Raw genomic sequence first — 11764 nt, forward strand, 5'->3', positions numbered from 1 at the left:
AAGAGGAGAACAAGTTTGAGATCTATCACTTCAAAGGCAAGGGAGCAGGGACATTTATGGGTGAAGAGTATAGGGAGGTCATAGCTGCAGGGAAAGGCGATTGAAGGCAGGAAAAAGGTGAGATAATCACTGCTCTGAGCAGGCGTGTCTCTGTTACATGCCACTTCGTGGGATGCATGTTCAGAAAATGGTGGCATTAGCATGATCTGAGGATGGAGTTTTGGACCTCTCAAGTAAAAGGTCATGTATTGCATACTCATGCGGTCCCAGTTGAATGGTCGCTGGTCCTGACTGGTTTGAATTGGGCAAGACTACATCAAGGTTCTGAAAAACACAAGTGAAAGAACCATTACTATAGTGACTTACATGTCAGAGGTGTTTATCTATAGGTCACAGTTAGAAGAGTGTTGTAATACATTTTCTATGGTGTGGGAAGCTGTCAGGGTAAGTAATTTGCAGAAACAATGAAGACAAGCTTGACAGGTCAAGTCAGGTTACAAGAGGAGAATTTTAAAAAGCTGTTCCCTTCTCTGCTGTTCTGTGAGACAAACTCAAGAATTTCTAGGACTTCCCTGGTGGTGCAGTGGTTAAGAATCTGCCGGCCAATGCAGGGGACATGGGTTCGATCCCTGGTCTGGGAAGATCCTACATGCCTTGGAGCAACTCAAGCCATGCACCGCAACTACTGAGCTCTAGTTGTGCTCTGGAGCCTGTGCTCTGAACGAAGAGAAGCCACTGCAATGAGAAGGCAGAGCACCCCAACAAAGAGTAGCCTCTGCTGTCCACAACTAGAGAAAACCCAACTCAGCAACAAAGACCCAATGCAGCGGGCTTCCTAGGTGGCGCAGTGGTTAAGAATCTGCCTGCCAATGCAGGGGACACGGGTTCGGTCCCTGCTCCAGGAAGATCCCACATGCCGCGGAGCAAATAAGCCTGTGCACCACAACTATTGAGCCTGCTCTTTAGAGCCCGTGAACCACAACTATTGAGCCCATGTGCTAGAACTACTGAAGCCCACGCGCCTAGAGCCCATGCTCCACAACAAGAGAAGCCACAGCAATGAGGAGCCCGCATACCACAATGAAGAGTAGCCCCCACTCATCGCAACTAAAAGAAAGCTCACGCAGAGCAAAAAAAAGACCCAACACAGCCAATAAAATAAATAAATAAATAAATAAATTTAAAAAAGAAGACCTAATGCAACAAAAAATAAATGGATAGCTAAATTAATTAATTAATAAAATAAATGACATTAAAAAAAAAGAATTTCAATTAGTTCCCAGTTTCTGCTAACCTCATGAGGTGGGTTTCAATTCCACAAGGATTGTGTCCATGTAACTCTCACTTCCTAAACTCTGTCTATGCCTAGTAGGACCTCAGAAGTATAGTAAATATTAGTAAAATATGACCTAAAATAATGAATGAAAGATGATTGCTACATTCATAGGGAATTTTATATAAGAACGGATTACATTACAAAGTCAATCATATGACCTTTATTTTATTTTAATCTCCTATGGATAGCATCCCCTTCTTTTTTTTTTTTATTTTTTAAGGAACTGATACAGTTTATTGAATTAGATTTTTCTATTTACAACTGAGATCACATCTACATACTATTTCGCTAGTCTACATGGGTACATTATTTCTAACAAGTTTAGACTTACGATGAATGGGCTCGATCATACAAAAACACACGCACACACTCACACTAATTGTTTTAAAACAGTAGTGCATACACTATACTCCTCCTATAAAGCCAGCTTTGATTAAAAACCGCTAGTTTCAAAGATCAGTCTGATTTTGAAGATGAACCAAGATACATACTGTATGATTCTAAAATCTATTTTAGCCATTTTGTACAGTTGCTATCTTACTGGACTATAGTATATATTTTTTTAAAAGGACACTGATGAGGGGCACCATCTGGTATTAACTTTAACCAGACAGCTGACTGCCTCCCCCTCCCCCAAAAAGCCTTTGGCCAAGAGTTCTCCATTGTGAAGACTGAAGGACCCATGATACTTCAGCAGCAGTCCCATTACTGCTTGGAGGTAACAGAAGCAGGCCCACATTCGCCTTTAATTCCAGCAAACTACGCAACTCGCAAATGGTTCTGAGATTAGAGCATTTACTGCCGCACTTAAACACTTACGGACATGGAGAGTCAGCCAGAACAGAGGAAAAGAAAGTCACAGGTGGTAAGGTAAGAAGGTGGACACATGAAGAGCCAAACTGCTCTGTCCAACACCTATGTATGTGTGCTTTAACTAAATGAACTCAGGAGGCCAATAGTAGTGGACCCGCTCAATTCACCTTCCAAATCATAAACAAGACTAAAAAGCTCAGGCTTGAGTTTTCTGCTACGCATCAATTCTGCCGGTGATGAGGAGCTCGTAAGCAGGATCTCTACTCCTTCTGCACAATACGATGCAGGCACACAGCATGCCCAGCAGCTGAATAGCTGCAAATGCCAGCGCAGCCCAGATAACATGCATCATGATTTCTGGTAGCTTCTTCACAACTAGAGCCTCACACCCCTCGGCATAGAGGTCCGAGGGGTGGGCCAGACTGCCATGACAGCTGCTGGCAGTCTCTTTGCAACAGCTAAGAGGGACACTCTGGTTTTTGGTTTCTTTGAACCAGTCTGTGTTTTCCCATTCTGAATAGTTGTGAATTCCACAACAGTGCAGCTGTCTCTGAACATAATCAATAGCCCGGCTAGCAGCATCAGGGCTGGTTCCATTGTAGGTCTTATATACTTTCTGAATGCTGCGATCAACCTCATTTTCCACCTTCGCTCTGTAAACATATCCCAAAACCACTACCACAACTTCTGTGACAAAAACCAAGAGTAGGATGATGACAAATGTGGCGAGTCCACATCAGCTTTCCCGGATTGTGGCACAGCAGCCATTCAGCCCAATAATGAAGAGCAGGGCCCCTACAGCTATGATCACCACAGCAGGGATGAGAGTGTACACATCTTCAAAGAAGTGGTCATAGTCGTCGTAAGTGATGAAGACATAGGCTCCCACATAGCATAAAATGCCAGCTGCTCCCCAGAAGATGAGGTTGAGAAACACCAGCACGGTCTTGGAGGAGGTGATGCCGCACTGGCCCATGGTGCCGGCGGTCCGCTGGGGCCCTGCTCGGCGAGCGGGACGCGCTCACCGAGCGAGGCGGCAATGGCGACGGCGTCTCCCCGCTGGGAACTGCACGGCCTGCAAGGCGTTCACCGCAGCCCCCGGCGCCGTCGCTAGCATCCCCTTCTTATTGTGTTTTGTGTGATTTGTCCAAAGAAAAAAATCATGAGCCCACAAAGACCTTACACTTTCCCGTACACGCTTTCTATCCCATTCATATGTGTTTTACTTGATTCAGGCGACTATAGCAGAATACTGTGGACTGAGTGGCTTAAACAAAGAAAATTTATATCTTACAATTCTGGAGGCTGGAAGCCCGAGAACAGGGAGGTAGTGTGGTTGGGTTGTGGAGGGAGCCAGCTTCCTAGATTCCTCATATGGTGGGGGGTGGGGGAGTTCAGGTTTCTTCCTTCCCTTCTAAGGGCACTAAACCTGTCATGGGGCTCCAAAACACCACGACCTCCTCCAAACCTCATTACCTTCTAAAAGTCCAGCACCAAGTCCCATCACATTGGAGATTAAGGCTTCAAGATATGAATCTGTGGTGTGTGTGTGTAGGGTGTGGCAGGTGGAGTAAGAGATGGGGAACAAACATTCAGTTCACAGCAACCACTCACCATAAAGAGAAGACAAGACCCATGTGGACCAATCAACATTCCAGTGGCCATCCTCCCCTCTTTGTTTCCTCCACACCCAAACCCATGCCTTCTGCAAACTGCCAAGGCTATGGGGACTCCTGTGTCTGTCCACCTCCGTGGGTCTCCAACAAGACTGCTCTGTCCAGGCCAAGATGCGGGTTGGGATCTCTCCCTTCTTGTACTTTGTCCACTGAAACTGCCATCTCCACGCACCCATTGCAGTGAGTGTGAGACCGTTAATCAGATCATGGAAATCTTTCAAAGGATCGCCTCTTCATTCCAACTCCGCGTGACCTGCCTGTGCCCTCCCTGCCCAGCATCAGTGACTTTCACCTGTTCCCAAGTTGGCCACACATGTCACTACCTCAGGGTTTGCACAGTCCACCCAGTGCCCCAACGCGATCCCCTCTAATGAAAACATTCTTTGTTTCACCAAAGTTTACTCAGGCTCCTGAAACTTCTAGGATTGCATGTGTACTTTCTTCTGAAATCCAATTTGAACAAGAATTCTAAACCAGTTCAGCAAGAGTCCCCACCATTTATATCTAATGACCCCCAAAATCTGATCAAAATTCCTCACTATACACAGCTCGTAAAGGATCATTCCAGGTTGCCCTCAGAAGGAAATCTATTGTTTCAGCCAGAATTCCTCCCAGACCTGATGCCTCCTCTCAAGAATCTACCAGCCAGCAAACCCCTGCTTCTTGGCTGTGAATTCCTACTTGTGTCTCTTGAATTGTGAATGAATCCCATTTCCATGCTGTGGTATCTTTTCCTCTTTCATCATAATTCTGAATAAAATTGGACTTCACCACTTAAACCCGTGTCTGTCTCTGATTTTCTTTGACACAACTTTCACAGTTGATTACTGCTCAGGCAGGAAAGTCCTTCTGAATATCCCCCAAATTCCCAGATATATGAGAATGACCAACTGGGAGTCCAGCCACTTTTGGAGCTTTCCATATCAGCCCTCGAGTTGTCTTCAGAGAATTAGTTTCAACTTGCCACTTTAAACAATGCTCTTTTTGGATTTCGTACAAGCTGTGATCGCTTAGAAACATCCCCTTCTTAGACTCTGCAATTTCCACGTTTCCGCTAACATCACGTGAAGGCTTGCAGTCAGTCCTTTCCAAGATTTAGGCTGTCTAACCATTCGAGGGGTCCTTCAGATGCCATCTGATAATTATTCACTGCATGGAAATGGGCAGATTCTTCTACCTGGCAGAGACCTTTGTTCACCAGCCCAAGATAGGGGAAAACAGCAGTAACATTTAGATTTTCTCTGAAGGTTATATGAAGTAATGAATAAAAAGTGCCTGCGCCACTGCTCACCCAGCTAATGTTCAGTAAACAGAGAGGTTTATGATAATCATTGTTACTAATCTCACTCTATTTCAGGTCATTAATAAAAGGGATTCATGACCTGGGATTTCAAACGTCTATTGAGTAGAATCCAATTGAACCCTATTTTCTGAGAGGCCACTTATAGCCATGGTGTAAATGTGGTGAAAGGAATCTTCCAGAAAGTGACCAAGAAGGAGAAAACTGTTCAGAGTCCTCACTTTGGTGGCAGAGGTATATAAGTATTGTTTGGTCATCAAATGCATGGTTGGGGGGGAGAGAGATATGGGAAAATTCTTGAAGATGGAGAAAGGGTCTTCCTTTATTTGTGACCTTAAACTTCAAAAGAATCTCTGTGTGATGCAGCCCAGGGTGAGAGTCGTCCCTGAACATGGCAGAACCTTAAACACCACAGAAAGCTTCTGAATTTAGTGCAGGAAATGTGTTGCTATTTATGAAGAGAAAAACAGTATTTTATTTCTGTGCCTAATGGCATCACCTTGATCAGAATCGGTGTTGAACATTGCTAAGTTTGAGGAAACAGAAATTATCTAAATACACTTGAAAGCGTAGCAATGGGATTATGGCTTGTCTTCCAAGAGCCCTGAAAAGTGGCTGCAGCTCTTTGCCATCTGGAAAGTGCCTTCAGTGAGGGAAAAAAAAAAAAAAAAAAAAAACTTACGGAAAACCGCTCCTGGTAGCAGCTGTCCCTGGATGATAGGGTTATTTGAAACTCACCCAGGTTTATTTATTCCCTGGCTCCAAGTTCCCAAAGAGCCCGCGGTGCCCAGCCTCAGTGCCTCTCAGTCTTGGAAATGTCTGATCCCAGGACTCACACCTCTCCCTCTTCTTATATTCTTAGATTTAGTCTTTTCATGCTGTTTGCTGTGCTGAGACCAACTCTCTAGGAGGAAACACCCTCCAAGGTGACACTGTTTCCTCTGAGCCACTCTCTTTTACTTTGTAAATATCCCCCAGAAAAAGGTCTTTAAATCTCACTCTTTCCCAAGAGGGAAAAAACCACTTTATTTTACACTGTTGCAGTCATTCATGTGGTGCATTTAGGAATGCCCAGCTCCAAACTGCCCAGCCCTGCTCCTACGTCCCACTGAGATTTTGACCTGCCCACCTTCAGAGAAGGCTTGGCTTCAGGCTGGGATACCAACCACATCCACAAAAGCCCTTCCTTTTCTGCCTGAATAGGCTCATGATCTCCTCTGTTTCCTACGTAAGTGACACGTTGATACAGGGACAGGTGTATTTTGTTTCCTTTGGGAACAACACCACTGTTTTCATGAAGCTGTTTTAATTCAGGGGCATTTTGGTAATTTTGATATGGCAAACATTCCCTCAGCATTGATGCTTTCAAGTTTTGTTTTTTTGCTGTCCAATGTCAGGTACCAACAATTCCTTCCCCGATCAAACCCAGGAATGTAACTGTCCATATTCAATCAATATTTGTTAAGTGAATCAATGAATGAGTCTTGATTCCCCCTCCATCATTCTTTCTGTTTCCTGAATGTATATGTGATCAATCAACTAACCTGGAGAAAAATGAAGATCCAGTCAGATGAATCCAATGGGCCGTCTGGAATCTAATCTGGTACCCCTTTCTGATTGAGTTAGTAGTTGGACAGAGGGATGATGGGATTAGAAAAGTGTGTAAAAGTCTCAAGCACCAAAGAAGAGATGCAGAATCTTCTGGTGCTGGAGTCATTGGCTGGGTTCTCCACAGGGTCTGAGGTCTGAGCACTCCACCAACCACATCAGAACAGTAAGTATCCCACCTCAGCTAAGGATGCCCTCTTCTTACCCATGGTTAGCTAATCTTGAAGCGTAGCATGGATCTCTGGATGGCTCTGAACATATTTTATGTTTTGCTTTTGCCTCTCAGGGTAGTTGTGCCTGAATCCCAAATATTCTGATTTGTGCTTTAGCCAATATCATTTTTAAATGTCTTTACCAAGCAGATATTTTTTTTTTTAATTATTTTATTTTATTTTTTTGGGGGTACACCAGGTTCAATCAACTGTTTTTATACACATATCCCCATATTCCCTCCCTTCCTTGACGCCCCCCCCCTCGATTCCCCCCCACCCTCCCTGCCCCAGTCCTCTAAGGCATCTTCCATCCTCGAGTTGGACTCCCTTTGTTATACAGCAACTTCCCACTGACTATTTTACACTTGGTAGTATATATATGTCTGTGCTACTCTCCCGCTTCTTCTCAGTTTCCCCTTCACCCCCCGCCCCCTCCCATACCTCGAGTTCTCCAGTCCATTCTCTGTATCTGACCAAGCAGATATTTTTAATTAAAAAAGCTGTTTGGAATTTTATTTCTTGAAACTTAAAATACCTCTTTTGCATACAAATGGCATTCGTGTTAGGGATATTTCTTTCAACTTTACTAGCCAGGTTAACTGGGGTAACTGAGGATGTAGGCTGTGTTGGTCCACATGACACGCCTCTTGCTGTGGATTGAGGGCTCTAAGTGATGGTCTGAAAATCTTCCCCAAATAAAGATTGGAGTCAGATTTCAGGCTCCTTGGTACCCACTTCCCAGTGGGACATGACTTAAGCAAAGCAGTGGATGGAACTGAATGGATTAGTTGTTGCCTTTTTTCCTCGTCAGTACCTGTGAGATGCTTGTTCTGGATCCAGCAGGGAAAGAGTTATAGCTTTGTGCCCACTGAGCCCAGAGTGTAATATAGGCTAAGTGAGGCACTCCCACCCCTGCCAGAGCAGGCACCTTGGCCCGGAGTAGATTCCTCTTAGGAGTGGGGAGATAGTCTTATGTGTGCTCACGCTTGCCCTGAAATGGATGCCTTGTTCCCAGGCAGTTTCCAAAGGATTCCTTTTGGAGCAGAGTTAGGATGAGTTTGCGGACTCTGCCCAGACTCCTGGACCTTGCAGGAATGGACCTACTGGGAAAAGAAGTCCTGGCCTTTTCTGCTCTGGAGGATCTGCCCATGGAGCTCTTCCCACCACTGTTCATGGAGGCCTTCCATGGGAGGTGCATTGAGACCCTCAAGGCCATGGTGCAAGCCTGGCCCTTTGTGTGCCTGCCCCTGGGAGGCCTGATAGACATGCCTTATGTGGGGCCCTTACAAGCAGTGCTCGAAGCACTTGATGTCCTGCTTGCCCAGAAGGTTCGATCCAGGTGAGTCTGATTCTGGTAGCCAGGTAAAATCCTGGGCATCCCAGAGGAGGCAGCTGGGGTGAGGGAAAGTGAATGGAAAAGGGATGGACCAGAGGGTTCTGAAGATGGTAATGAAGAAGTCTAGATGCCTTGGCTCACTAAGGGAAATGCCTTCCTGAAGTGTAGGATTGTCTATGATGCAGGGGAGCCTGAAAGAACATTCTCCTTCTCTCAGTGTTGCTTAATGTTACTAGAAGAGGAGAATCAGAAAGGAGGGGAAAGGAAAGGGAGATGGAGGAAAGTGAGTCCACGAGGGAAGAGGGGAAGACAGCAGGTGATGTCAGGAGTATGACGTTACAGCACAGGTGGCAGTCTGTTGTCAAATTTTGAGGCTGTTTCTTCATTCTGTGTGGATTTTAATGCATTCCCACCTATCTCCTCTTCCCCATAGGATGTGCAGACTGCGGGTGCTGGATCTACGGGATACTGGCCAGAACTTCTGGAGGATGTGGTCTGGAGCCAGCACTCATGGGTGCTCAAGCTCACGAATAGCACCAGTGGCTGAGCACAGGTCAAGGACAAAGCAGCACCTGGCCCCCTTGAAGGTTTTCATAGGCCTTTGCCTGAAGAAAAGGACCCTGGACAACTTCCTCACCTACCTCCTCAGGTGGGTGGAGCAGAGAAAAGATTCCATACACCTTTGATGTAAGAAGCTGAAGATCTTTGCAATGCCCATGGAAAGCATTATGAAGGTCCTGAGCATGGTGCAGCTGGACTGTATCCAGGAGGTGCAAGTGAAATGCATTTGGCACCTGTCCACCCTGGCCACGTTTGCTCCTCTCCTGGGGAAGATGAGTAATTTGCAGAGACTCCTCCTCTCTCACATCCACATGTCTGCCTTTGAGAAGCAGGAGCAGCAGCATCACATTGTCCAAATCACCTCTCAGTTTCTGAGGCTGGACCACCTTTGGGATCTCTGTCTAGAATCTCCCTCTTTCCTTGAAGGCTGCCTGGACCAGATGCTCAGGTGACAGTGGACCACTGGCTGGGTAACATTGAACACACTCAACATAGAAAACACTGAAATGTCAAAGCACAGTCTTCTTTGCTGCTCTATCCTGAAGTTTGGAATCCCATATCCACACAAATCAAGGTAGGAGGCTAAACTGGTGTAGTGGCTCTTGAAAGGGACACACTGTTATGGAGGCACAGATTATAAACTGGGGTGTTTAGATCTAGCAATGGTGAGTTTGTGATTTCTTCCTTTGGAGGAGGTATCTATGTTCAAATGACTTAGAAAAATAGATAAGTAAAGAGGACACTGAAGTGGGGAAACTATGTCAGACCAGAGCATTTCTGAAGAAAAGCTCAAGGCTCACAAGGTTTGTGACCAGGATGAGCCTGGCTTAAATGCCTTGTCTGTAAAATGTTGTTTTGTGCTCCAGATAAGGTAATTAACATATGGGAGAAGCACGAATCTGGAGATGATAGTAATGGATCAGAGCCAAAAGGATAATTAAAAAGTGATGTAGGGCTTGTAGATGATGTAGAGATATAGGTGAGCCCATGCGGACTGGCAACCCAAGTTGATGTTGCTCAGCCTTGTGTAGGTTGGTTCTTTATGTATGTCTCCATACAGCCTCACCTGGCCAGAGATACAAGTATCTGGAGCCCAAGCGAGGACTGAAAGAATCTGAGTTGAAATCATTCTTTTAAAGTCTTTATTATTGAATTTGTTACGATATTACTTCTGTTATGCTTTGGTTCTTTGGCCACGAGGCATGTGACATTTTAGCTCCCCAACTAGGGATCGAACCCACACACCCTGTATTGGAAGGCAAAGTGTTAACCATTGGACCACTATGGAAGACCCCCAAATCGTTTTTTATCTCATCTCCCAGTATTAAAACTCAGTGATATCCACACTTGATTGAGAGTCTGTGTCAGGCTCTCCTCTGAGCATGTTCCAGGCTACTCCATTAGTTCCATCCATTCTCGTAAGGGAGGGGAGCAGGCTGTACTCTGCTTGACAGATGAGGAAAGAGGGATTTCAACATTCTGTGAAGTGACTCAGTCACACAGTGGAGGTGACAGGACTCAGCCTAGAGTGAGACTGGGCAATCAGTGTACTGACCCTCATCAGATGGTCAGCCTAACCTTGGCCCTGTAGAAAAAATTTGTCTCTTACCTTGAGCTCACCTGGTATGTCAGTTTCCAAGGACTAATTGATCGGTTTCTCCCCAGGTACCTGATGACCCCCTTGGACAACCTTGCAAAAATGAATTGCCAGCTTACAGAATCGGACCTGACCCATCTGTCCCAGTGCCAGAACATCAGTCAGCTGAAAAGCCTGGATCTGCATGGTGTCACGCTGACCGACTTTAGTCCTGAGCTCCTCCAAGTTCTGGTGGAGAAAGTTGCAGCCACGCTCCAGGAACTGGACTTAGATCTGTGTGGGATCAGGGGCTCCCAGTTTGAGGCCATCCTGCCTGCCCTGAGCCACTGCTCCCAGCTCAGATACTTCAGCCTGTGTGGGAACCTCCTCACCATGGCCGTCATGGGCTGACCTGTTTAAGTCAAGAGCATTATCCTGCCCCACATGAGAGTTACAGCCCTCAGGATGCTCCTCTCGAAGGGAGACTTGCCCAGCTTCGGCCTGAGCTGTTGGAGATTCTGAGAGACTTAGGACCACCCAGGACCATCTGGCTTAGCCACAGCCCCTGTCCTCACTGCGGTGGTGACATATGCAATGACATGGTGCCCATTATATACAGCTATAATACTCATGTCTAGTTGTTTGCCTCTATCAAAAGCTTTCTTCCGGGCACTTGCAAACTGAAATCTAGGACATAAGTTCATCATGAAGGGAAAACATACCCATGCTTTCAGATATGTGCTCAATGTGAATGGGAAAGAAAAGGTATCCAGCGGGGGTGCAGGACTGTATGGGAGAATGTAGACTCTGGGAGGCAATGGGACTTTGGGGAATATGTGTTTATAGAGTCAAATACGATTCTAAATTTTTGGAGGTGGATATGGTCTTGAGACCCACATGTTGGAGTTACCCCTGCATGGATAGTTGTAAAGCAGTGGTCAGAAATAAAGAGACTCTTAGTGAAAACCGACTACTGCCATCTGTGATATATTATTCTGTTTTCTCAGTTTATACCTCAGGAATCTCCAGTTATTGATGAAAAATAAAAGGCACCGAGTTGTCTAGGGTCCAAAGCCTTACCATTGCTGCAATTCTTTATTCTGTCTGGGGCATCTCTTATGTCTTTGCCTATTTCTTTGGCTACTCAGTGGGTTAATACAAATAAAGGATGATATACTCCGTGTCAAAGAGCCATTGGAGTGAAAGGCTCTTGGGAGGCTCTCACTGCTGACTCAGGTCATGACCTGGACATGAGTATTCTTCACTGTTCTACCAATGGGTCACTAAGTCTCTGTTTCTGGCTTTGTGTGTGCTGAGAAAGGCTTCACTGCAAAGTCAAGCCCCCA

General features: G+C 45.6%; 2 pseudogenes; one reads left to right on the forward strand and one right to left on the reverse strand.

Annotated features, from left to right (window-relative positions):
* Window positions 1-2207: 2207 nt before the first annotated feature.
* Window positions 2208-3254, reverse strand: LOC130860501 (tetraspanin-3-like; annotated as a pseudogene).
* Window positions 3255-7997: 4743 nt separating this feature from the next.
* LOC130851462 (PRAME family member 12-like) lies at window positions 7998-11056 on the forward strand (annotated as a pseudogene).
* The last annotated feature ends 708 nt before the right edge of the window (window positions 11057-11764 follow it).

The sequence above is a fragment of the Hippopotamus amphibius genome, chromosome 1, assembly GCF_030028045.1.
Source record: "Hippopotamus amphibius kiboko isolate mHipAmp2 chromosome 1, mHipAmp2.hap2, whole genome shotgun sequence".
NCBI classification, from domain to species: Eukaryota; Metazoa; Chordata; class Mammalia; order Artiodactyla; family Hippopotamidae; genus Hippopotamus; species Hippopotamus amphibius.